The sequence below is a fragment of the Strix aluco genome, chromosome W, assembly GCF_031877795.1.
Source record: "Strix aluco isolate bStrAlu1 chromosome W, bStrAlu1.hap1, whole genome shotgun sequence".
Classification (NCBI taxonomy): domain Eukaryota; kingdom Metazoa; phylum Chordata; class Aves; order Strigiformes; family Strigidae; genus Strix; species Strix aluco.
The window spans coordinates 352,752-378,748 of record NC_133970.1 but is presented as its reverse complement, the minus strand read 5'-3'; the positions used below and the strand labels follow the sequence as shown (position 1 = coordinate 378,748).

Here is a 25,997-nt window from a genome sequence, read left to right as displayed (position 1 = left end):
GGTACCCAGCTCCTCCTGTGATCCAGTTACCCACATGTGAACGGGAGACAGACACACAGCGGGTTTGCAGGTCTGAGCGCTCGGGAAGCTGAAGACTTTGCAAAGAAATCCCTGGATGATGTGTGGTGCTGTTCAGTCAACAGCCATTGACTTTGCTGAAACCAAGGAAGCCTGGTTTCTGGGTTAGGTCCCAGGAATAAGACTGGGAATATAAAATAAGGAATGATATACATTCACAGGGAGCGTTACCAGGTTAACCATGCAAGTTTAGATTTAATCTGTGCCTAGCTTTTAGATGCTCAGGCCTGAGAAAATGGACATTATCCTTTCATCCAAGGAGATGATTCTCCCCCTCGGCTCAATCTGGTGAGACCCCACCCAGAGCACTGCATCCAGCTCTGGGGTCCCCAGTGCAAGCAGACGTGGACCTGTTGGAGCGGGTCCAGAGCAGAGTCACAAAAATTATCTGAGAGGTGGAACAGCTCTGCTGTGGAGAAAGGGTGAGGGAGATGGGGGTGTTCAGCTGGAGAAGAGAAGGCTCCAGGGGGACCTTAGAGCGGCCTCCCAGTGCTGAAAGGGGCTACAGGAAAGGGGGGAGGGACTCTTGATCAGGGTGTAGGGATAGGACAGGGGGGTAACAGTTTTAAACTGAAGGTGGGCAGGTTTAGATTGGACATAAGGAAGACATGTTTTACAAGGAGGGTGGTGAGGCCCTGGCACAGGTTACCCAGTAACATGTGCAAAGATCAGAAAGTCACATTTGTACTCTGGTTTCCAGTATTCTTCTATTCAATCTTGCCAGCTTAAGGTAACAGAGATGCAATTGCACAAGTTACAACCACAATGTCATTTTTGCTGCCTATGTGCAGAAACAGGTGGGACAAACATGAGGCTCCTGCTTGTTCTGCTAATTTGGACTAATTACTCCATTTTGTCACTCCTTCAGGCTCACTGTGTACTGCTCTGTGTGTGGATATCCACATGTCTCTACGGCATAGAGGTGTCCTGTCTGGCCTTCAGAGATCTCCTCCAAGCTGTGGCAAACTCAATTTTCATTTTACAGACCTCTATCACTACTGGATTAGCTAGAGGACACGACCTCCCTGTGAAATCAGTTTTTAAACAAAAGGTAAACTTTGAACCTTGGACTAAAGTTAAAGGATAACAGAGATGGGGGCTAGATCAATACTTGGCAAATATTAGTCGCATGCAGTGTACAGACACTTCTCTGCTGTACCTCTAAATATTTCCATATGCTGATACAGAACACATCTTTAGTTTTAAGGGTTTCTTGACACAGAACAAAACAAAAAACCCACTTTGAAGCAGCTAGAGATTAATATTTTGTGCAAGTGTAGGAATTTCTAGATGGCAGTCCATCTAGAGTTCAAGGAATTGAGGGCTACTCGTTCCCACAACTGACATTTTCTCTACCATACCAGTATCTTCCCTTGCTCCAGTGCTTTACTTCTCTGAACAACAGCTTTTAAGAAAATTGCCAAGTTTTAAACACTTCTGCTTCCTAATCAAGCATGCAGATGGTTCACTGCCTCTGATTATTTAATAATAATGTAAATAGAAATTGTGATTACACATGATCTCAACATGCACATCTTGGATTCTATTTCCCAATTGTGCCCCCAGCGTTGGTTTTTTATTTAAAAAAAAAAAAAAAAAAAAAGAAAATAGGAGCATGTAGTCCAAATCACAAATTCTTTTTTGCCCCTTTTTATAAAGGACTTTGTTATTTGATAGCAAGGCAGGAAACATCTCCCTTGTCACTCCTTTTCGCCTTTTCTTTGTAACAGCAGTACCAACCCTAATAAAAGAGTTTGCAAATCACCCAATATTCAGGGAGAATTAGTCCTCAAGACAGAAAGGCAGGCAGCGTTACATAAGGAAGCAGCCCCAGACAAATCAAAGTGTTCCTCAGAAACAACCTAGATTTGACAAATGCTCTCTGGCCTACACGCGGGCAGTGGCACTGAACCAGAAGAACACGAACCGGAACAGCTGAAGCACAGGGGCAAAGGCTCTTACCTGCTGTTAACAACAGCTTGGCAGCACACTGGCATAAAGAACTGGTTAAGAACTCTAGTAAGATATAAAAAAAAAAATGCAACTATCTTCAGATTTTTTGGGCTCTGAATTCTCAGAACAATGGAGATGCTGATGTACTGTTTGCCAAGGAAATCTTTTATGGTGAACTGTCACCAGCATTGTAGTCCCTTCAGTGGCTTTTAGAACACAGAGAAATTAATCAGGACCTAAGAGTAGAGACAAACACTGAAGAAAGCCAGCATCAGTTCTTCTAAACCAGAAGTTCGACCAAAATGTCAATCTCCCTCAATGTGGATTCCTGGAAGCAAGATTTTGCTTCATCTCCAATTTAAATGAAAATATACCCCTGCTTCCCAAGGAGACCCCTCCTCCTTAGGATTTTTAACAGTTGCTTTTGTGTCTAGCCTCTCTCAGGCCTTGAATGCAGGAGCCAGAAAACTCAGATCAGATCCAGTTACCAAATTTCTGGCCCCTGAAGCGTTCACAGAGCACATCAAATCCCTGAAATAAGGTTTGGTGATACATACCCAATACACAGTGGTAACTCTACCATATACAATCATAGATTTGTGAAGGTCATCATCATCATCATCTCAATTTCTGCTTAGCTTTACTACAAAATTACCTGTTGTATGGCAAACAGTCTTTTATCAGTACAAGAACCTCAGGGGGTTGTTTTTGCCCATTTCTGGTGATAAAAGCATAATTTTTCACCCCCAGTAGTTGCAGGGAGCAGTAAATACAGAATCAGACTTGGCTCTGAGCAACACCAACTTCATTCCAACTTCACTCCAAAGATCCATTTTCTTAACATTACCTTACACAGCTTTCACCTGGCTCTACAGGAAAAGAAAGGGATGAAGAAACTGTGCTATATCCACTCCTAAACTTCTTTTAGCTCTTGTTCACAAAGTCTGAGCATACTGCATCCCTTACTCTTCTCCTTTGTTCACAGGACAAATAACTATCAAAACCAAGCCTAGCACTAATACCTAAACTCCAAAAAAAAGAACAGAAGCAGTTCAAAGCACTTCAGGGGGTGGTTATATTCACCACAGTTTAGGAAGCAACAGTTTCTTACATTTTGTACTAAATGACAGTTTAATCTACAGCAACTAATATGGAAATACTCTGAGCAACTAATACAGAAATACTCTGGTATGGACCCAAGCATCTTTTGCCCAGAAAAAGAAACCAGGCACCATAAGACAGTGTTGGGGAATGAAGGAAGAACTAGTCAGACTGCTAGCATAAGTAGCAGTCCACATCAAGCTGCTAGGGAAACAACCACAATCTCCAGGGGAGTCAGAGGTCTCTCTACACCTACTGCATGCACAAATAAGGGTTACCTGAGAAAATCCAAAACATTTTAAAAATTAACAATATCTAACAACAACGGAATACCAGCATGAGTGGCATTTAATGGAGAAAATTGAGATTCATTTGACTGTCACTAAATTAATCTGCAGAAAGAATTATCAGGTTTTCCTGTTGGACAGTCACTAATAAAAAAAGCCTTTCTTCATTCCTTTTTTCTTTATTGCCTCTAAGGCTAATGTATATATACACATATATATCCATACCACCTTTTATCTGTGCCACTGGCATCTGTTTAAATAGCTTTGTTTGAGCACATCTGTCCATATCCTGAAGGACAGGAGTCCAACGACCAAACAGTCAGTTCATCTGGTCATCTACCGAGTAGCTTGTTTGTTCTTGGCTATCAGTTTCTATTGGCAGACCAAAATGGGGGGCAGGAGGGTAACAACACCCAAAAAAAACTCAAGCCAGGGATTCAGCAAAACCCTTCACATTGTGAAATGTGAATCCTATCCTAAAACACACTGAAAAGCCCACTATAGATCCTTGAGAAACTCCTAGAGACCAAACTGACAACTATTGCCTCCATTTTCTTTTCTCTCCCATAGGTTGATATTTGGTTATACGAAGACTTGCCCTTTCACCTTGTCAGCTTCAGTTCTTTAAGAATCTGCTAGATTTCTTGCAAATGCAAGAAGCCCCTTATCAAGCAGATTTCCCTTCTCTGAAGGCCATGGCATCCTTCAGATTTGGGATGCGTAGTTTCTTCCACACAAAAGCATTCCAATTCTTTCCCACTATCATAATTTCTTTTTTTGCACTAACTTCTACACTTTATTACAGTCTGTCAGACAGGACATAAACTAGGTATGTACATTCACTCATCAGGTATAGCTAACAAGATTTAAAAAGTCTTTAAACTGTCACACCACCAGTTTTAATAGGCCAATCAAATGAGCTTGTTAAAATGGTCATGCAAGGGACACGAGGTCCTCTGAACTGAAAAATCTGTCCTTAAAATAGCTGAATTAAGGAAACTGAGAGAGAATGTTGATTTTTATTAAAAATTAAGGACTTAATACCCATCACTTCCAATTTGCATCACTTCAATAGATGCTGGATCAGAGAACTCAAACAAGAATACATAGTACCCTTCGCTGGTCTGTGCTGTTTCCTCCTGTTCTCCTGCTCCCAACCATAGTATCTGAAAGCTGAATTAAAAAAAACCCAAAACTTAATGCTAATAGAACAAAAAGTATAATAATTTTAAACAAAACTTAAAAAGCAACATCTTTTAAGTCAAACTGCAAATTCATGCCAGCTTTCAAGAGTTAAATAAAAATGTAATTATAAATTAAATAGAAGCTTTTTTAGGTTTGAAAGTGGCAGTTGAGTTGAAATATTTTGCCAAATGATGCATATTTCAGAAAAATTTCCTTTGAAGAAAACCTCACTCTTTGGGGCCAGTTCTTGCAAACCTGTGGTTGACACTGCCTGACTTTGCGATAACTGTATCCCATGCTCCTTGTAACAGAGTCACTCACCTTTACGCTTTACAGCAAAATCCTTTAATTCCTACAATAACTGTCTGCTGCAATAGTACACACTGAGTGAAATGCAGGCCCCATGGAAATTGTCAGGAATGCTTCTGCCAGTGGTGCTGCCATGTGGTTTTCTCAAAAATATTCACCAATTTCTATCACAGCCAAGGTCACAACAGTTGGTTCCAACTCTCCTCACACCCAACACGCTCTGCTGTAGTGCAGCCAGATCCTGCTGCAGAGGCATTAGGACAGGGAGCCTCCGGTCGCTCCCTCGGAGCCCTGGCACTCCCCTGTTACAACCCCACACCCTTCTGCAGCACCTGGTACTCCCACAGAACCACTGTAAACCACAGCGGTGCAGGTGGGGGTGAGAAAGAGGCTTGGACAGCCCAAGACATTCACACACCCCCCTCTTGCAATTTTACAAATAACAAATCATGCAAGTTTGAAAGTCTTCACAGTCTGTCCTGCAAACGAGACAGGCTGTCCTCTAGACTACTTTGCTATTGCGGGCATGTAACACGGTCTCAGATAGATCTGAGAAAAGTTGTAAGAGTAGAATTTTTTCCCCTCCTAACATCTTTTAAGTCATTAACTGTCAAAATACAAATAACTCGCTTCGCAGTCAATATTCCTCAGATTTTGAAATAAGCCTCAAAGTAACTTCAGAAAACTGAGTGTGCGATATCCTAATTACTACCTCTGATCTTCTTTTTAATCAGCTTTTGCTAACGATTCTGCCATTTGAGTTATCCTCTTCTGCGGCCCCTAGCAAGCAGTATCACTACCCTCACTGTAATCGTGCCAAGGAATGACCTAAACAGCAGGCTTAAGGTTTAAAATCAAGAAAAGAAAAAAGTTAAATGTTGTTTCAACTATTCCTCACCTACTGCTTTGATGACATTATCTTACTCTTTGTAAACCTGCTCAAGCTCTTCCTCTTCTCAAAGCCTCTGCGGCCCTGCCTCACACTAGCTACCCGCTCTCAGTCAACACTGACACGGCAGCGCTGCCTACCACTTGGAAAGGGAACCAGCACCTGCTAGCTCCATTTTTCATGAAGTGCTTCCATTCTTCCACATCTGATAGAACAGATACTTGGTTTTAGAGAGTACTGATGTATTAGTAACCTTCAAAATCCTCTGTATTGTCTCTTTCTTCATGAAGCTACACAAATAAAAAACCCACCCACTTAGAATAAAAATACAAAAACCCACAACACACCATGGCAGATAGGCTGCCAGTGTACTCAAGAGAATGCCAGTTCTTATTGTTTCCTTGTGCTGCTTCATCAATTTCTCATTTATCTTTCACTGAGACTGCAAAAACCTTAAGGAAGAAACAATCATTTTCACGGCACACACTTCAAATGTTCTGTTTTGTTCATCAGCAAACAGGAGAACACACTGGCCAGTGCTACTCGCCCACAAAACTGATAATCCTGTGGAACAAAGCACGCAACTCCTGGTCACCCTGGCCCTTTAGCCACTGCCCATTACTTCTTGCACACTTCCAGAACAGACATCTCCGCTCCTGCTAAGCGTACCTTGATTTGAGCAGGTTGCTCTTTGACAACACAGCTCACCTGACATGGTCTGACATACAACAGTTGAAAGAACAGACTGATGTTCTGCATGTAGGTCCAAAACCAGGCAACAGCGTTACCAATTTCCCAAGGAGTATTTCAGGTCAAAGAGCAGTAGTTTAATGTTATTTTGTCTGGTATCTGGTAGTTACGCAGCTGACCTACAGGATTACATCTGCTCAAGCTGGGAACAGGTTGCTCGGAGCCTGTGAGGTCTCCATCTGGGGTAGATTTCAAGATCCAACTGGATAAAGCCCTGACCAGCTTAGTCTGACACTACAGCTGTTTGGTGCAGGAGGCTGGGCTAGAGTCTTCCTGACAGCCCTTCCAGCCTGAATTATCCTAAGATCATATGATCTTCCCACACAGCTAATGCTCAGTACTCCTACCACGAGTGATACCATACCAGTGATGCTATTTTCTCAGTGCTTCAACAGGAAGAAATCAGACATGGCTAGAAGAGAGGTAACTAACCCTGCTTGGATTTTTCAGTGCCATTCTGGGCATAGCTTGTTTTCTCAAGATCACATTATCACACCAATTCAACATAGATCATCCCATTTTTTTCTTACTTTCACTTAATACATATTACTATATAGAATCAAGGTAGCTTGTGCACACACCTTTTGGAAAAGAATATTTCAGCTGGAGGGAACCTACAACAACCATCTGGTCCAACTCCTGAGCCCTCCGGGGCTGACCTAAAGTTAAAGCCTGTTGTTAAGGGCATTGTCCAATCGCCTCTTAAACACCGACAGGCCTGGGGCAGCGACCCCCTCTCCAGGAAGCCTGTTCCAGGGTTTGACCACCTCTGGGTGAAGAAATACTTCCTCTCGTCCAGTCTGAACCTCCCCAGCGCAGCTCTGAGCCCTTCCCAGGCGTCCTGTCCCTGGATCCCGGGGAGCAGAGCTCAGCACCCCCCTCTCCCCATCCCCTCCCCAGGGAGCTGCAGAGAGCCCTGAGCTCGGCCTCAGCCCCTTCTCCCAGGCGAGACAAGCCCGGAGCCCTCAGCCGCTCCCCACAGCACCTGCCCTCCAGCCCCTCACCAGATTTGTTCCCTCCTCTGGACACACTCTAGGACCTTCACATCCTTTTTAAAATTGTGGGGCCCAGAACTGCACATAGTGCTCCAGGTGAGGCCACACCAACACTAAATACAGCAGGATAACTGCCACTCTTGGCCACTGGTCGTGCTGGGTTGGATGCCCCCAGGATGCTGTTTGCCCTCCCGGTGCCAGGAAACGCTGCTGGTTCCTGCTGAGCTGCTGCCCCCCAGCACCCCCAGAGCCCTCTCTGCAGGGCTGCTCCCCAACCACTCCCCTCCCAGTTTATACTTGTCTCTGGCATTACTCTGTCCCCTGCGCAGAATCTGGCATTTGAACTTGTTTAATTTCATGACGCTGATGATTGCCCAATGCTCCAACCTATCTAGATCCCTCTGCAAGGCCTCTTGTCCCTTGAGAGAGTCAACAGCACCTCCCACCCAGTTTAGTATCATCAGCAAACACCCTAATGGTGCATTCAACTCCTGCATCCAGACCACTGATAAGTGTCGAACAGCACTGGCCCTAGAATCGAGCCCTCAGGAATACTGCTGGCAAACTGCAGCTCTGTAATCTTCCTACAAAGCCTGACTGAGCTTCCAGAGATCATCCAAGAAGACTCCCTGCTCAGCCATGCTGGTCATCTGCCCCTATTACTTGACTTCCAACACAATGGGACTGCCTGCTCCTGTGCAAAGTTATTTAAAAAAAGTGGTTCTTAAAAACTGACCAACCCTTATGGACCCCAAAGCCCTCAAAAGCAGTTTCTCAGGGGACACTGCTAACTGGCTGCCTGGGTAGCTTAAAGTCTGCTCTCTTGAAATCCAGGGTAGCAACTCTGATGACCTTCTTTCTCATTACACCAAAAATTTTAATCTCTACCATTTCATGATCACTGTGGCCAAGGCAGCCACCTACCATCACACCTCCCACAAGCCCTCCTCTACTCACAAACAGTAAGTGTAGGAGGGCATCTTTCCTAGCTGGCTCACTGAGTACTTGAGACTAGAAATTATCTTCAACGAACTTCAGGAATTTCCCAGACTTGCTTGTCACAGCAGTATGGTACTTGTGTCTGGTTGAGTTACTCGCCAATCCTAAATTAAAGTGGGACTTTATGTTCCACTAGCATTTAAGAATTGTGAAACAAACTGAATCTTGCTACACAAGCCACTTAGTTTCATGAATCACCCCAGAGCGTTTGTTCATTTACCTGAAGTTAAAACAGAGTACTGGCTTACTGCTCACAGGGCTGATAAGAATGATTAATATTTAACATTCTCAAGTTCACGTACGTGAAATAGCTCCAACAAGCTATCCATGAGAATACCATACCTCAATTCATCAGTCACACTGGAAACACACGTGCATTTTCCCCACCAGAAGGCATATTTCACAACATTAAAATGTATGTTCCTCTCCGCATCAGTGACCACGCAGTGTTAGCGTGTACCTCAGTTTAGCACACTGTCAGCCTGCAGAGAGTGTCCAAGTATCACAGTTACAACCTCTTTTATCCCAGAGGCACCAAAGGACAGCACTCTGCTTGTAAGACCCAACAGCCTCTACAGCCGTAACAGCAGAACGGGCTCCAAGTGACCAAACAAGTGCTGAAACTGCAATGAATTCTTCTAGAGAACAGACCTTGCCAAATGCCACCCTCAGAAGTGAAGCCCTATCACAAGGGCACACAACAGCCCAGACTGACAAGTCCCAGAGAAGTACTCCCCACAGCAGTCACCGAACCTAAGAGAGGGCTTGCGCTTGCCATTTCAGACCAAGTAATCTTTAACAAAGCCAGACTGCACGGAAAGGGTCTGTTCTGCCCCCAGAGCAGCACTTGCACCCTGGCTTTGGCACAACAGATAGAAATGCCACCTTTGTACGGAGCCATTCCTACCACACAGTGCTAGGGGCAGCTGCATGACACAGGCAGTAGGATAGCGTTCTAATGTAAGTTGAAAAAACATCACCTAAAATCTGGAGGAAATAACCCACTTTGCACTGGGGATAAAGATTAAGATTTGTGTATGTGGTGTTCTGCTTTTTCCAGTCATAATAAACCTCCTCAGAAGAAAAAACAAGTTTTCAAGAGTATTCTAGGAACAACAGGTGAGTTCTAAATTTCATTTCATACAGAAATTTATCCTGCAAGCATAAATTTGGTAAGCAGAGAGAATAATCTCCAACCCCCTGAATAAGCCTTGAAAGTAAATAATGTTGAAATGACTGCAAATTGCATAGTTTAAGAATCTTCACTTGGACATGAAAATAACTAATTTTTACTTGATCTTTATATCAACTCAAACCTACCTTCTATTTAATAAAAATAAAAATTATTTCACTGAGATTACTAAAACAAGAATTGCATGTGTTGAATTGATTTCCAATACAACAGAAAAATAACAAGAGGTTGGAAAGTGTTGTTTTATTTTAGTGTCAGTAGGAAGTTTTAGCTTTCAAAATAAAAAACCCTAGAAAATTCAGGCTTCTTCAGCTGAAGACAAGTCCTCTGAGACTAAACATATATTTTAAAAAGTTCCTGTGATGTAGAGAACATTGTAGCCTAGATATATGCTTTGTGTTCTGAGAAACTACAGCAAGATGTTATCAATGAGTCAGTAAAAGAGCGGTGTCGTACTGCATTATGGGGGCTATACAGTGGCTATGAAATATAATCCCTATAGGGACTGTTATAGGCTAATACAGCAGATACCAAAAAAATACTGAAACATCTCAGCAGCATCTCCAAAGAACAGTGTTTTCAAGACATAGATATTTAAAGCGGGCATTTGTTGCAAACTAAACAGAATCCTTTCTCCCCGACTTCTTTCCCCTTTAAAAAAAAGCTCATCTTCACACGCAATGAGATATTAAGAACTGAATACACACCATGAGATATTAAGAAGTGAAGCACAGAAAAAAGGAAGTCTCAAATTCATTTTTCTTTTAACTGTATTCTGAGCACAACATCATATAACCTGGAAAACTAGTGAGGTCATGGCATTTAAAGCTCTGGTGATCTGAACTGGTATGTGATTACACAGGCAGCTAATTCCTATTATTTGCACCCAACTCCTAATAGCTTAGAAGAGCCAGGTGTTTTTCTTACAGAGCTCATGCATTCAATCACTTAACTCCCCTCCCCACCCAATGACACACTGACAAACTCTTTACACCGAGCTCAAGGTCCTTCTGAAAACAAGCCCACATTTGCAGAGAGTCACATCTCAACTGTGTACTATAAGAATGTGCACAAGGAACAACCATATTACTGAATTTTTTTGTTTTCATGGCAGGTATTTCATGGTGAGGTATAGAATTTTATTCTCAAACACCAGCAAAAGCATGCCCTGAAGCTTTGTGGAGAATACTCACTTTAAAAAAGTAAAACAATTCCAGAGCTGTGGGGCACTACCCCAGAAAAGCATTTACACAGGCATTGCACACTGGACAGGGTAACCACCCCACGAGGTTAACCGCTACACCAGACACAACTCATGATGCACAGGTTAGCACAACATCACTCAGGGCTCCAAGCTGCCCCTCGTAACGAATCTGCTCTGCCACACCCCTAAATACCAGCCTCCAAACACCACCTGGGCTGCAATAGCACCTCACCAAAACTCATCTAAATCAAGCCGCCTCCTCCTCAGCTTCACGACATACCAGACCACATTTTGACTGACAATCCCTTGACACCTGCATGAGATCTGGCACTCTGGAGTTATCCTCCCACCTTTCAACAAAAGGAGGCAAGGAGGACTCGCAAACAAGGGCAAAGATGACCTCTTGTCTCAGCCACTGGGGCTCCAGCATCAATATTCCTGTTTCACACACAGTTAAGTTCATCTATCAATGCTCATGCTAGTGTAAACATCAAATGGGTATTAGTAAGGCCTAGACCTTCTAAGTTGCTGGGACATGAATGCCTTAGCCCAGTCCATCAACACCATCTTTGGGATTACACCTCAGCAAAATACTTTTGGGAGCTCTGTGCCACACTGCTTAATTAGCAGACTGCAAACCCTCCGGTTTCCAAGAGCTCATTTTGAAAACGCCCTGTTAGGCTGTCACAAATGACCTCACCCAGAAAGCCTTCCTCCCCTTCAGAACACAAAACCCACAGCAGTGGTAGGGACCCAGACACTGTCACACCTACCCAGGCCATCCAGAGGCCGAAACACAAAGCCAGCTCAGATTCCATTAAACACACACTTTTTTTATTCCAACCTCAGAGGTAACATAAAGATGGGGGGGGGCACAAATTTTCTGGTGATTTACTTCTGATCCAACTCATTTCCCATAGATATCCATTCTATAAAGGGCATCAAATCTAACACATGCCAAGGAACACCACCTCCTGCTTTAATTGCTGAGGACTGGAACCTCAGAGTCATCCCATTACAATCAAAGATTAAAAGTCTACTTACCTGTCAGTTGAAAGCTTACTCGTTCCAGCTGATTCAGTCCAGAAGAGCAGTCTCAGAAACTCCAGAGCTGTTACTATCCAGTAAGTTTAATACCAAGTACAGTAGGAAAGCTTCTCTGATTTAACAGAGACTATTCTGAAGACCTAGCCACACCAAGTATCACTTTAGAGACTCAGTAGTCTCTGGGAAGGTGCCTGAGCCACCCTCACACCTGATCTTAATGAAGATGTGCTAACTTCCTGTTTAGTCTAAGCACCTGTGTAACTCTCAACCCTGTTTCTATAGCCTGTAAAGCAGATTAATAATTCTTCTTTCAATATTTTTGTTAAATAATATTGCGATTCTGAGTGTAGGCCAGGAATCGCTACTACCTACTTTTATCTTGAGCTCAAGCTCCGTGTTTCACTCACCCACTGTTTCTATGTGCAAGTTACCAGCAACATGTGAACTGCTCATAGTTACCACTGGCCAGCTGACAAATGCTAAAGCCATTCAAGCTTCCAGCTGAAAACCAGCTTCTGCCCACTGAAAGAAAATCCTTTCCATAGTATTCTCCAGTTACCAATTTAACAAATAAACTTTTAGTTGAAAGAGGGAGAGAGCTCTACAACTCTTACAGGACCAGCTACCTTCCTTTTCTCCCTGCTTTAATCCTCTTTTCACTGTAGAAATATCTTTTAACACACAAAGAGAACTTACGATGCCTCATGCTCAGCACCTGTGCTAATCTAAGCAAAGAAAGACCAGCTGCACCTGAGAAGCCTATACCCTGCCTAGAGACACTTTCTGTTTAGAGGAACGGCCATTATGCATAGAGACAGACTAGAAAAAGAAACAGCAGATTCATTTTCTGAGGTCTTGAAATCAGGATTTTGTGAATATTACTTCAGTTCAGCAGAGCTGTGATATTCAGGACTAGAATAACCATGTGAAATTCAATTTCATGCTGCATAGGATAGTAAATGAGTTAGTAAATGATCTGATTAGACTAAATATGACATCTGTGTAAAGTTTACATTTAGTAAGTAAAGTGTCTGCAATGTCACATAAACACCTGGGTTTTTTGCTTTGTCATCACTCTGTCTCCAAAACATTCATGCTATAGCTACATTATTTTTCTGTTTAATTGGGGGAATAGGTGCAGAGGAATATAGAGAGGGGGGAAAAAAAAAAAAAAAAAAAAAACCCACAAAAAACAAACCCTGCCTTATCTTGGCTCCTTCTTAGTTTTACTTTATGCACTTTTAGTATAAAGCCCAGCTGTAGGGAGTTCTTTTTCCAGTCACACCAGAGCCAGGTCAAGCTGGCAGAGGAAGGATAGGTTAAAGTGTCAACAGGGAATTATAAAAACAGTCTTCATGACTTTTCAAGAGGTCAAACCGATTTTTACATCTTCAATTTTTATCAAAAGAGTAGAAAGTGTGTGGAAGTCTATACTGAATCCTTTTTAACTGTGTAAGCTGAAAGATTTCACCTGAAGCACAAGAAAAGGCAGGGGGAATGCACACTGTGACTGCCGACATCCACAATGGACTTCACCAGAGACTGAGAAGTTAAAATAACGATTAATTATAGCTGGGTGCAGCACACAAAAGGTACCAAGCACCCTTTCTACCCTACTTCTAACGGTCTCTCCCACAGTCTCTTCACTACCTGCGTCAGCGCTGGCCGTGGAGCGGAGTTCACCAAACCCACGGGCAGCCCAACCTTTCCTTCAGAAAGGGGCAGTTTGGTTTCAGCCCCTGCCAGGCTAGCCAGGACGGCTCTGCCGCCACAGCCCTGCCTCCGGCAGCAGCACCGCACCCAGAGGGACCGGCCACACTCAAACCCCACACCGGTGTCCCCTCAGCCGAGACCCCCACCCTCAGCCCAGCGCCTTCCAGAAGGTTCTGCCGCCCGCGGCTGGGCCCCGCCCCGCCCCGCCCCACCCGCCCCCTCAGGCAGCGCCGGAGGCGGGAAGGGGATGGCGGGGCTGAGCGGGGCTGAGCTCATTACACCGGTGATTAACGGTTTTCAGGCCACTGAAGGCTCCCCTAAGTTCTGAGAAGGGGACTGAAACAGTTCTTCTACTTGCAAATACAAAAAAAAGAATGAAGTTGCCTATCCTCATCTCCATCAGCCTTGTCAGCTCTGCTCTATGTGCAGCTCCCGTGGCGTTAAAGACAAGGTGGTGGCTGCTCCCCTCAAATGACTCTGTGTCCTGATGCATCACGGCTGCTGCTGAGGAAACCTGCAGGTGAAGCTCTGGACAGCTGTGCTGACTGCAGAGCTCCGTGCAGATACCTGAATACGTATGAGCAGAATTTAGTAAGGTATTAAACTAATCCAGAGACCAGAGAAGGTAGCAAATGCTGAATGGGGTTTGTCTTTCCTGAGGTAGGTGGCACAGGCCACTGCTGAGCAAAGGTTTGATTGACTGTGGTGATTCCTGAATCCAAAATGATTTAGGGCAATAGTTTTGAAATGACTAGCCTTTATTTACCATTCTGAGACTAACCTTTCTGTATCACATGTGTGTATGTCAGTACCTAACGAGGTATGGAGAGATTGAAGTCACAGACAAGAGAGAGGTTGTGATACGTGTCTCTCTGACCAGAGAACCGTTTATGGCATATTGCCTAAATTCCAAGCGTTTAATGGCTGCCAGACAAAAAGAAATTGCTATACAGCAGCATAGTGAACTGATATTCACTGACCCAAATTCAGAAAAATACTGTGTGTAATGCAGGGCAGGTTTATGGCCAGGCCACTCAGTGCTCAGAGCCGGCTGTACGGGGAGAGGGCAGCTGCTGACCTCCTGGTAAAACAGAGGAAGGAAGGGAAGTTACAGAAATCTTATGTTCTTTGTAAATGTCCATTACTAGGTAGTTTATTTTGCTGTGGTTTGTGATTTATTTAATGCTTTGCCTGAAATGTGTAGGCTGCAGCGGTTGGTTGACAGGAAAAAGGAAGTTCTGTGCCTTTGATAACTGCTGCTGGACAGTTAATTTCTCAGGCTAATGGAAGCAGTACAGCTGACCTGGGCGGAAGATTTACAGCCAAGGAGCCAAACAACAGTGTTTGCAGAGGGAGCAGTTTTCTTGGGGGTGGGGAGTTCCCCCTTAGGGACAGGTAAATAAACATAAATTTTATCTGTTAGCCATCTGCTTACATTGAAATTGCTTAAACTGTATCCACAACCGTTTTGCTGGGGAAACAAATTTCATGGATGGTACATTGTTAGTCAGATTTTACACCCTTAATCTGAAGATAATCCTCAATTTGCATTCTTTGCATCAGATGTGTCAGATGGTGACTCATTATGGGGAATGCCAGGATGATCTAGAACTGATGTAATGAGTTTGATGATTGGGAAACTCAAATCAATTTCGTTTACTGAGTCCTGGTAGAAATCAGAAGAGATCATGGTTTCCAGGTTAAATACCTTTGCTCTACTTTATACTGCTCTGAGTTAATCTTTCTCTATCTAGTAGTCAGAATGACCAGAACAGGTAATCTTTAACCACTAGCCATTGACTTACAAGGGTCACAACATTTTCCTTTCGGTGATCTAAGCTGTCCTAGCACTACATATGCCTTACTTCTGTCTATTAGATTGTGGTATTAGCGCTGGTGAATGTGCTTCCTTGAAAGCTTGTGAACGTTGATGCCCCCTGAATACTGTAGTAATCTGGGATAAACAGATAAACACCAGCTTTGCCCACTTTGAGCCCAAGAATTCCTGTAGAAATTTCATCTCAACAATTATATGGTCATATCCTAAATTGACATAAATCAGCATAGATTCACTGAAATTAATAGGTCATAGCAAAGGAATAAATTCAGTTACACTGTTGGACATGTGTCAGTTTTCTCCATAAAAGGATCTGGCCTAAATCTTTGACCCAGATTTGTCTGGAAGTTTCAAACCAAGTAAGCCGTGCCCACAGCTGGTGAACTGTAACAGGATTTTTCCATAGATGAAATAGCCAACCCTAAATAAGTTTACGAGTATTGATTATATGCTCATTAAGATAGAGCTGGAGTAAAGCCCTAAAGATACAACTCAAGTTCTCATACATGAATGGCCATTAATGGAACAGTTCTGTGGCTGGAATCTAGGGGAGGAAAATCGTTAAATATCAGGGTTCCAGAGGACAGAAGACTTGGTGTCTCCCTGGACTGGTGCCTCAGTAGTTCCTCTTTAAAACTCTGTACCTTATAGCATCAGATTTTTCAGATAAGAATCTTTTGCTATAACTCCCTCCTCAACTGAGGGTCTAGTTTCCCATCTCCCTCAAAAATGCAACTGACTTTAACCTGAGGTTTATGATAAATGAGCTGGATAACATGAGGTCTTAGGCCATCCAAGTGAGGAAGAGAAAGCTCTTCCCAATCCACTGGCTTCTCCCCACTTACTCTGCATCCGCACCATGATCCTTCTCTGTGTTATTTTTCTTTTCATATAAAGTTCACACTATTCTGATTTTAAGTGGAAAGGGAAAAAAAGAATGAGAACTGATTCAGGGAAGCCTTTTTCAGGTCAGGTCACGTAAATGAACCCTGATTTGAAAGTCTTCAGTTTGAACTGAATGGTGAAATTGGCTTTTGAAACCTACTCTAACTAAACAAAGTAACTGTGGTTTTAAGCCCTTTCAAACAGGTTTTCTAAACAAGCTTTGTTGAACATGTATTTATGATCAAAACTAACCAGCTGAAAAGAAGGTTTATTCTTAAAAGGATTTATACCACTCACAAACCCTTGTAGGCCCATATAATTTCAAACCAGAGTAAAACGAGTCTCCTAATACACTAGTGAAATCTTCATGCACAGACTATTTAACCCCTTTTTTGCCAAAACAGTTGTTTTTAATTGAAGAATTTCATAATTAAGGCTTTGCAGAGCCAAACCATAGCTTCTTACTGTTTGTTAAATCTTCCCAGTGTGAAAAACTTCCTAACATAGCCTGATTTTTGCCCCTGTTGTAAGTTATTATTCCTTCACTTTTGGAGTTGTTCTTTTACTCTTTCCACACAGAAAAGACTCAGTTCCTCAGATTTCTATTTCACTCTTTGTATCCTCCACAGTTTATACAAGAAAAATTATAGGGAAGAATTCCTGTATGGATCAAATTTTGTCCTTTGTATAGTGACACCTTAGTAAGCAAGGAGCTGTGCACATAAAATAGAATCACAGAATACTTTAGGTTGGAAGGGACCTTTCTGGGTCATAGGACTCAGGCCTCTGCTCTGAGCAGTGCCAACTTCAAAGTTAGATTGAACTTCAGATAATTTTGCTTGGGGTCATATCTACATATTTTCAAGGGAAGAATTTGGCCCTCAGATGAATGTGCAATGTGTATTGCATTATTTGTCCTTGTGTCACCTGTAGTAACATTTCAACAAACCAGTTCCTTTTTTTTTTTCAGGAATTTCCAAATAATTTGGCATTTAATTTCAAAGAATTGGACCCAAACCAGTCAGCAGCAGTAATGAATGTTGCAATGCTGTTTCAGACTCCCACCAGTGCTTCCATGTGTAGTGGGCAGTACTTCACTCACAATTGTAGATTGCCATTTCGAGGAAAACAGCTTTTTTCCCAGAAATATCAAGTAAGTGGTGTTTCCTCTGTGATAAAAAAGTAGCACATTTTTGTCTTTCCCTGCTGTTTTTGGACAACATGTGTCATTTTGGGTTTTTTTTTTAATTTGAGGTCTTTTGCCCTCTTTTTATGATTAAGCAAATTGTCAGATACCTTCTGTAGACTTAAAATGCACATCCATATTTTCAGAATGGCATGTGGAGTTTGCACACAGAATTCTGGTATAACTGTACAGGTAATTTTAAAATAAATATTTTCCCCAAACTTTGTTCTACTATTATGGACAGACTATGAACTACTACTACTAGTAATTCTGTCATCTTTATACTGTGTGCATGTACGCAGATGAGAGACTTTCACCAAAAACCAAGCAGTATCAACACCAACTGAAAAGCAGTCCCTGCTTCAGGAGGGTTTTCTAAATAGATCAAGGGCAGAAGGTAACACAAAGGTTGAGAGCAGCACTGAAAAGCCCTAACCACCCGGACTCTCAACAAAGAAAATAGCTGTAACTGGGGGTATATTCTTCCTAATATGCCAGGAAGTCTATTAGCAGGAACAGTCACGGCACAGTCGGGCCCCACGACACAAGATGTCTGCACACACAAAGAATATAGAGCCATATAATGCTGTAGATGCTATCCCGATCTGGCAGAAGTTTGCAGAAATGTTTCTTTTGGCTTCAACAGATCCTGGTTTTGTCTGATGTTTAGTGATCAGATAGTGGTTCACTCCAGATTTTCCCCAGTCATCTTCCTGTTAAGGTCTTTTTAAGGGTAAAAAATGAGACTGTATCAGTGCATCCAAGTGGCTGACACATAGCCATGGTCTCCCTCCTTGTACAGCACCTGAAGTTAGGTATCACAGATTACTGGCACTTTTAAGCTAAAAACAAGTGAGTAGGACTGTGTTGTTACAAACCTCTTAATTTCACTATGTTTCTCCAATACCCTGTCACACAGAACAGCATATGAAAGCTAAAACTCAGGCACATGCTCTTTTTCTTTTCCTGTCTCATTTAATCCTTTACTTCCTTACTAAACGTTACTTGTTAGCATTATTAATTTTGCTTTGTGCTAATTAAAATCTTTAACAAAACTGAAAGAGGGTAGAGTGAAGCAGTTGGATCATCTACGTTAGGCAACTAACATTGCTTTTACAAACAAGGTTATAAAAAATGTGTCATTACATCCCTGAGATTTATAAATTCTGGAGTTTTTCATAAGGGGAAAAAACTATTCTTGAGCTGTATCTGCAGTGATAAGACTGCTAAGAACCTATAAAGACAGCTCCATTATTGCCCAGACAGCACAGTTCAGCACCTTCTTTTATTCATGACTGCTGACATTATTATTTGTATTAGTGGTGTATCTGAGACTGGAGCTACACTGTGATTAGAAAACAGCATTTTAGGAAATAGCAGGAGATAGTTCTTGCCGTGACAAATTTGCAGTCCAAATACATGACAGCCTAAAGGAGAAAGGGCATAAACTGGTGAAGGTGAGGGTGTTCTAGTGGCTTTGCAGTTCAGGTTTTTTTCCATCCCATGATGTTGCATTATTAAGCGTTTGAATCTGTTCTGTGCAGGACCCTTCTCACAAAAGGGGAGCTCTGATTCTTACTGCTGGTATGTACTGCTCATCCATACTGCCCGTTCCATCTCGCCCCGGCGGTGGCGAGGGAAGGTGGGTTAATGAGGACAGGAGCTATATTTGTGTCCTGTCAGAGGTCTAGTTACACTAAAGCTGGAAAGCAAGGAGAGTGCAAGACACAGACTTTTTTCCAGAGGTGATTTCGCAGTGGCTTTCTGCTGCTGGATGGACACACCCCGCCAAAACCAGTAAAGTGACCTGGTTCCTCACTTTTGTGAAGTATTATATTGAAAACTTTGCTTTTTTAAAAAAAAAAAAAATTACTATTACTTAAGACTGTTACAATGAAATAGAAGCATGGTAATGGAAGTAAGCAATGAAATACTAATTAGTTAACTATCAAGAAGGTTATCATACTGAAGGTGTGACTTTATGTTTAGAGAAATCTCAGGTTCAAATCCCATACTATCCTTCACAAAAAATGTGAAATTCATCATGTCCTAAATTCGGGAGGTTTATGCAATGGTATTACCTGGATAAGGTCCTGAAATGTGTAATTCCTGGGTTTGCCATCAGTGTTCAGTTAGGCTCCACTGAATTCAGACTTTTTCCCCTATGTCATAGGTGTGCTGGAAAGTAAAACCCATTAAAAATGTGACAGGATCTCTGAGAGTTCTGAAAATTCCTATGCAGAAAAGACAGTAAATCAAAATTTTGAAATTTTAATAAGATGGGTAAAACCCAGCAGTGAACAGTAAGATCTGAGGAATGGATGAAATCAGTCTTGCTGGCAGAAGTAAGCAATTAATATGAAGACAGAGTAAACACTCTTCATCTCAGGATTAAGCAAAACAGGCAGCTCAAAAAAACCTGTATTTTGCATTTTTCCTTACCCACATATGCTCTCTCTGAAGGGACAGAAAAAATTGACATTTCAGAGTTTTTTTCCCATTCCTTAGTCTGTTTGAGTAAAGGTGACTCTGGCTCTGTGCAGTAAGGGCCATCTCCCTCCCCCAGATCAATATATTAATATGACTTATCAGAAAGAGAATGAATTGTTTACTTTAAAACCTCAGGATCCCATAAAGGGCGAGGGAAAGGAGTCCACTGGAAACAGAGGCTTTCAACAGCTGACCACTGCTGGGAACTCGTAAAAGAAAACCAAGACCTCCAAAGATACAGTGATACTCAGCAAAATGTCACGCAAGAGAATCTCAGTTCTGACAAGCCCTGACAACACACCAGAGGATCATTTGGCAGTTGTGTCAGATGGTAAGTGCCTTCCTCTGAGGAAAAGGAAATGCTAAAATGTATTAACAAAAATAAAATAGTGCAGGTGAATTTTGAATACTAAGCACTTCAGCATATCAAACTATCCACAAATGCCTGTGGCCTGTCTGTGTAATATAACAGGATTTAATGTCTTGTACATAGTGATCTCTGCCTGTACTTTTAAAGAGATTAGGCTTTTATTAGTGTCAGTGGGAAACACACCAGAAATGTTTATTGTTTAAAAAAAAAAGGAGGTGATGGGGAAGCTGACAGCAAGTGTGGTTAGACTTCACCAGAGTTACAGGAATGCTTCCATAAGCCTGGATATAGAAAAAGGACAGGTTCTGTGATCCATCAAGATACTTCTTGAAAAACCCTATTGTTTTTCACAATGATCTTCTCAACTGTAACATTCCAATAATATTCTTTATACAAACGTCTAGCAGAAGAGAAGAAAAAAGTGGATTTTATTTTCTCTTATGTTTATGCTTTGCTTTCTCCCTGTACTGACCTGTAACGTTCCCGTTGCTTCAGGTTATTTTCTCCATTGCAGTACCAAAAACTAGTGGCCATTTCTCTTTCTTTCATTATCTTTTGCCTTGGAAATATTCCTGTTGAATTGCTGGAAGCTTCCACGTAGCTGTGGAACCATCAAACTGTCTGCTTGCAGCTGCATCATTTGCCTAGCTATCTACTGTCATACACGTTTCACAGTCAAGTCTAGAGGCACTTCTGCCAGGGCTCTGTATCTGCCAGTGACTGTCGGACTTTTCATCACAGAACTTAATTAGAGTAGGATCTTGCCTGACCTTTCTTCTCTGCTGCAGAGAGAAAGCTGAGTAAAATGTGTATGAGGAAAGGTAAGGGGAGAAACCACTAACGCTGTGATGAATTAGACAGCAATGAGCAGTACTTCTGTTCCTTTGGCATTCAGTTCTCACTATCACCAGCTAGAGCACAGGCACATTTAGTAAAAACAGCCTCGTGGACATCAGGGCTACAACTGCGAGGCGCATCCTGACTAGACAGACCGTGTTCTGGGCGTGACCGTGTATTTGCCATCATTAATTCAAAGGACTCGGGGCCGTTTTGATGCACCAGCTGTGCGGCAGCTCCCTTCCTTCTTTTAGAGATGTTTCCTTCGTAGCTGTGATTGCACAGTGGCCTGACCCGTGGGTCTGCAGATCTGCCTGCAGCTCTGTGCATGCCTTCAGATGCACAACTCCCTCTCCCTGCAGCAGCTAGAGACTTACAATGCAGAATCACTGAAGGAGGAAAAGCACTTGCAGGAGTTTCAGCCCTGGCCAAGCATTTATAGGCTTGCTTCCTTGACAAGGATGGGAATGACAGAGCAATTGTAATAATCATGTTTGAGAAACAAAGCAGTTGACCTGGTAAGCAGCCAGCAAAGGTTCATTTCTCTGCTGTTTAGCAGCCAAGGGCCACTCAGAACTCAGCTCGTACTGCACGCTCATGCCGTCACTGAGGTTTCATTAGATGTACCTGCAAATCGGTAGTTAAACCGGTCCAGAGCCCTAATGAGTCTGCACTAACTGATCAACACTGCTTGAACTAGATTACATTTAAGAAAAAGACCCAGAAAAGACACAAAGTTGAATCAAACAGTAAGGATTGGAGCGGAAATACCTGCTACGCTGTGCAGAGTACACTGGCGGTTCAGGTGTACTCAGTACCTGTCGGCAGCCAGCTCGTCGCTCTGCGCTGGTGTCTCCTCTCTGCTGGCACTTCTGCTGCTGCAGACAGAGCGAGCTAAATTTCCCTTCCTATGACCATCTGCATTTGGGAGCCCCAGGCCCTCATCCTTTATCCCTTCCTGTGACAGCTCCTTCCCCTGTCCGAAACCAGGGCTGCTGTTTCTGCAGTAGCCCTCAACCTGCATCTCATCCGGAGAGCAGATTCTTTCCTGAGTGGTTTCCTTCACAGAGCCTCGCCTGCTCCCCGCAGGCCCCAGCAGAGCTCACAGGAGCTGCCCACACGCGATCGCTGACTCTGGGCACGCGGGGCTGCACTTCCCCCCAGTCGCAGCGTGCCCCGATTCACGCTGGGGACTGCCGCTCCGACTGACAAAAGATGGCACTGACAATGGCGACCGCTTGGTCTCCGCGAGTACAGAACTGTGGTTTTCCTCCCCAGCTGTACCACATTCAGCATACGTACCTCAAAGGTTTAGATTTTACAAACAGCTGACGATAGAGATTTGTGCCTCCCTCCCTCGTTTCTCAGCTGGAAGGCATGATGGGAGCGGACAGCAGACTGGGAATAAAGCAGAAGCGTTAAGGCTATTAACGTGTGGGAGTGACACATCACCAGGGCAGTGAGTCAGGAGAGATGTAAAGGATGAGATTGACAGGAAGGCTAAGCCCATGAAGGAGTTCTCAGAGGATCTGAGTCTGTCTTTTGAATGCTTCAACTTGCTTAACGGTCTTTTGCTAAAAGGCAACCAGAGCCAGAAGACTGTTGGAGAGTCTGGTTTTATTACATATGGGTGGCAAATGCTCCTGAACCTGTAAAACTAGGAATGCATTTACTGAGCTTAAAAAACCCTGAGAAGGATAGTTTAAAAGCATTATAGCAAGACGTTCCACCCTCATCTCCTGGCACAAAACCACAACTCCATCCCCTCCCATGGTGCTTAGTCTAACCAGTCCATACAGCATTCTTTTTTGAGTCAGAAAATTCAAGTTTTTAGTAGCTATAAAAAACATTTCAGTACTCGGCACACACAAAATCTACCCAAATTCATGCAAAATGGAACACTAATGTTTAATGTACTCTGCTCTCCTTGAAAGATTTTTACCAATTCCATGGGAATAAAGGAATTCCACTCTGTGGTCTGTCTCTTCTTTTACTTTTTTTTCCCCCTTCTTTAAGTTAGCAGACTTCATTACAATGATTGATTAGTTATTATTTTGTTATTCCTGCTAATGAACATTGACTAGGTGGCTTGCACTTTCACAGAGCTACACTCTACCTGCACAGGTCAGTGTTTCTTCCAGTTAATATCCAACGTGATCTTGCACAGATGATCACGCTAGTTGACAGTCTTTATAGACTGAGGAAAAAGTAGATACATGGAAGAGTAAGATACAAAGGCACTACTATTCACCCAAGCTCTGGTTTCTAATCTCCTCCCTTCCCTGTGCTCCTCCTTCTCTGTTTTCTCTGCTTCTCTGCAGTATTCAGATGGGATGATGACACATAAATGAATTTCCATGGCTTTACAAATCACCATGCCTCATGTGACCCTCAGTCACTGTTTCTGTGCTCTTACTCCACTCCTGACAAACAGGATGTTTTACAGGACTTTTTATACTCACTGAGGATGTGCAGAAGTGTTATTAGACTTGCAGGCTAAACAAATACAGAAACACTCTCTGTCCTATTAAACCAAAAAAACTGTCCTGGGAAGAAATGAACCACCACAGTCACGTGCATGTTAGTTCACTGCTTAATTCACTGTCGCGTGGGTGTTAACACACCATACAAGAACCGGCATTGAATAAAATAGCTGAAGTGGGACTATGAGTACAGACCAACCCGGTGTATTCTAAGTAGGCTGGCTCTAAAATGCTGGTAAAAACAAGTATATGGAAAACAAATATAATCTTTAGCATCGTGATTCCTCAGATCTAACATGGCTTTATAAAAGTCAGATGCTTACTCTGAGCTGTCACCATCCATAAGAGGAAGAAACAAGTCCTTGCAGAGAATGCTTCATCCCTCCCTTCATTAATTTGTCTCTTAAGACAGGACCAATTACTTTCTCAAGGTGCCTGTCCATCTCCTTCACCTGTAAAACACGCTTAAAGCTACCTAGGTTTTAGATTACTACAGCTAGCTTAGACAAAATACCTCAGAGAAATATGGAACCCCACTGTCTCCCACTTCCTTGGTGAGAATCCTGATGTACCATGTATAAATAGGTGTAAACATGGTCTTTTCTCTGTGTTTTGCAGGTCTCTGAAGCCCCCGTGCTGCAGCCTGCAACGTGTATATATTACTCCTTCCGTGGACTAATGATCTGCTCCTGCCAGAGCTGTGGAGTGTGACAATGGTGTTTGTGTCCAGTCTATCAAACGCCATTATCACACTAAATAGCTACTGGTAGACAAGACATCAATTCAGAACTGTAGCAGTATGTTTTCCCGCCATGCTGAGGAATAAATAACCTTTCTACGTGTATGTCACAATGACTCTGCTCTTTCTTCTCTAAGCAAAAGCACCATCACACGTGGGCAATACACACTCTGCTACATGCACTTCCACATTCCCATTGCAAAGCACACGAGTCCCCTTTAGGAATCACTGTTACGATGTCATCATGAGGAATGTGGATTTCATTGCAATCAATGGGGTGGTGATTACCTCTGAAAAAAAAGACCAGCTTGGGATTTTCTTTTTCCTGTTGAATTGACCAGGACAATAGAATAGTGAAGCCAATTAGCTGACGTAGTGAAACTGCTGGCTCTTATTTTGGCACCAAATTAAAACATACGTTTGGAACATTAACTGACTGAGATGTTCATGACATTTTTCAAACAGGACACTTTCCAAAATTTTGATAAAAAGCTATTACCTCTAACCTTTATTTATTCAAATGCTTTCAGCTGTGTTCCCTTCCACATCACAACTGTATGTACAATTTGAGCACCACGCTCAAGTCCATTGACATATTCTAAACCTACTGGTTTGGGAATGGTCACAGTTTCCTCATAGGAATTCTCTGAAAAATATTGTAAAGAATAGGAATCATCTGTGGGAACTTTCAAAGGGCTTAACGAAAGTCAGGCACCAACACTGCACTGAGAAGCCTAAATCCCATTGAATAATCCAAGATTTAGGCTCACAGAATGTTGTGCTCTGGTTTGCAATGGGAGTGGTAACGTTAATATTCATCAGCATGTTCCAAACTCCACTTTTCCTCTGACTTCTAGCGCTCAGTAACCAGGCACACATAATGAACAGGAAGCTTCCTAGGGCTGTGATGTGTAGAGTGCTGCTGGAAGAGAGCAGAGGTGAATATGTGAAATTTATCATTTATAGATTATACTGTGTGTTTCCATTTGCAACCGATTTCCCAACAGAACAGCTTGAATGAGTTACTTAATTTTATTCCCTAAACCTTTTGTTCCATGAGTTATTGCCATGGAACAGTCATTAGCAATATGTACTGCTGGACATTAATGGAAGAACTACAATGTTGAATATTAAAACCGAGTTCCAGTCTAGATATTTTTAAAAGAATTCTCAGCACGTGAAATTCTAGTAACACAACAGGCCTTCGCAGAGGAACCCAGAATAGGTTTCCTAAACCCTCTCCATATCCTAATCACTCTTTGCATTCACAATTTTCTTTTGTGACCATCTGTTCTGAAAACCTGCACTGCCCCTCTGTGCAGGTATCTGATACAGCAATAACAGGTGACTGAATGGAGAGAAATCCAGTAGCCTCCTGATAAATTAGTGCAGAACAACTCTTGCAAAAGGAAGATAAAGCTTACTACCTACGGGAGTAAGAAAGACTTTTTGTTGCTTTTTTTCCCTC

The 25,997-nt window shown here is 42.6% G+C and overlaps 1 protein-coding gene and 1 long non-coding RNA gene across 5 annotated transcripts in view; one reads left to right on the top strand and one right to left on the bottom strand.

Annotated features, from left to right (window-relative positions):
- Positions 1-25,997, bottom strand: part of LOC141917863 (alpha-protein kinase 2-like) — an 89,368-nt gene that overhangs the window by 10,554 nt on the left and 52,817 nt on the right. The window contains exon 11 of one of the 4 annotated variants that reach the window (XR_012621483.1): positions 22,610-22,705. The exons of the other annotated variants lie outside the window; for them this stretch is intronic. The gene's annotated coding sequence lies outside the window, so the exon portion shown is untranslated. The remainder of the gene's footprint in view (positions 1-22,609; positions 22,706-25,997) is intronic. 4 annotated transcript variants of the gene reach the window in all.
- Positions 20,254-24,642, top strand: LOC141917865 (uncharacterized). Its single transcript, XR_012621484.1, has 2 exons — positions 20,254-20,431; positions 24,409-24,642. It is a non-coding gene; the product is annotated as an uncharacterized LOC141917865 (long non-coding RNA).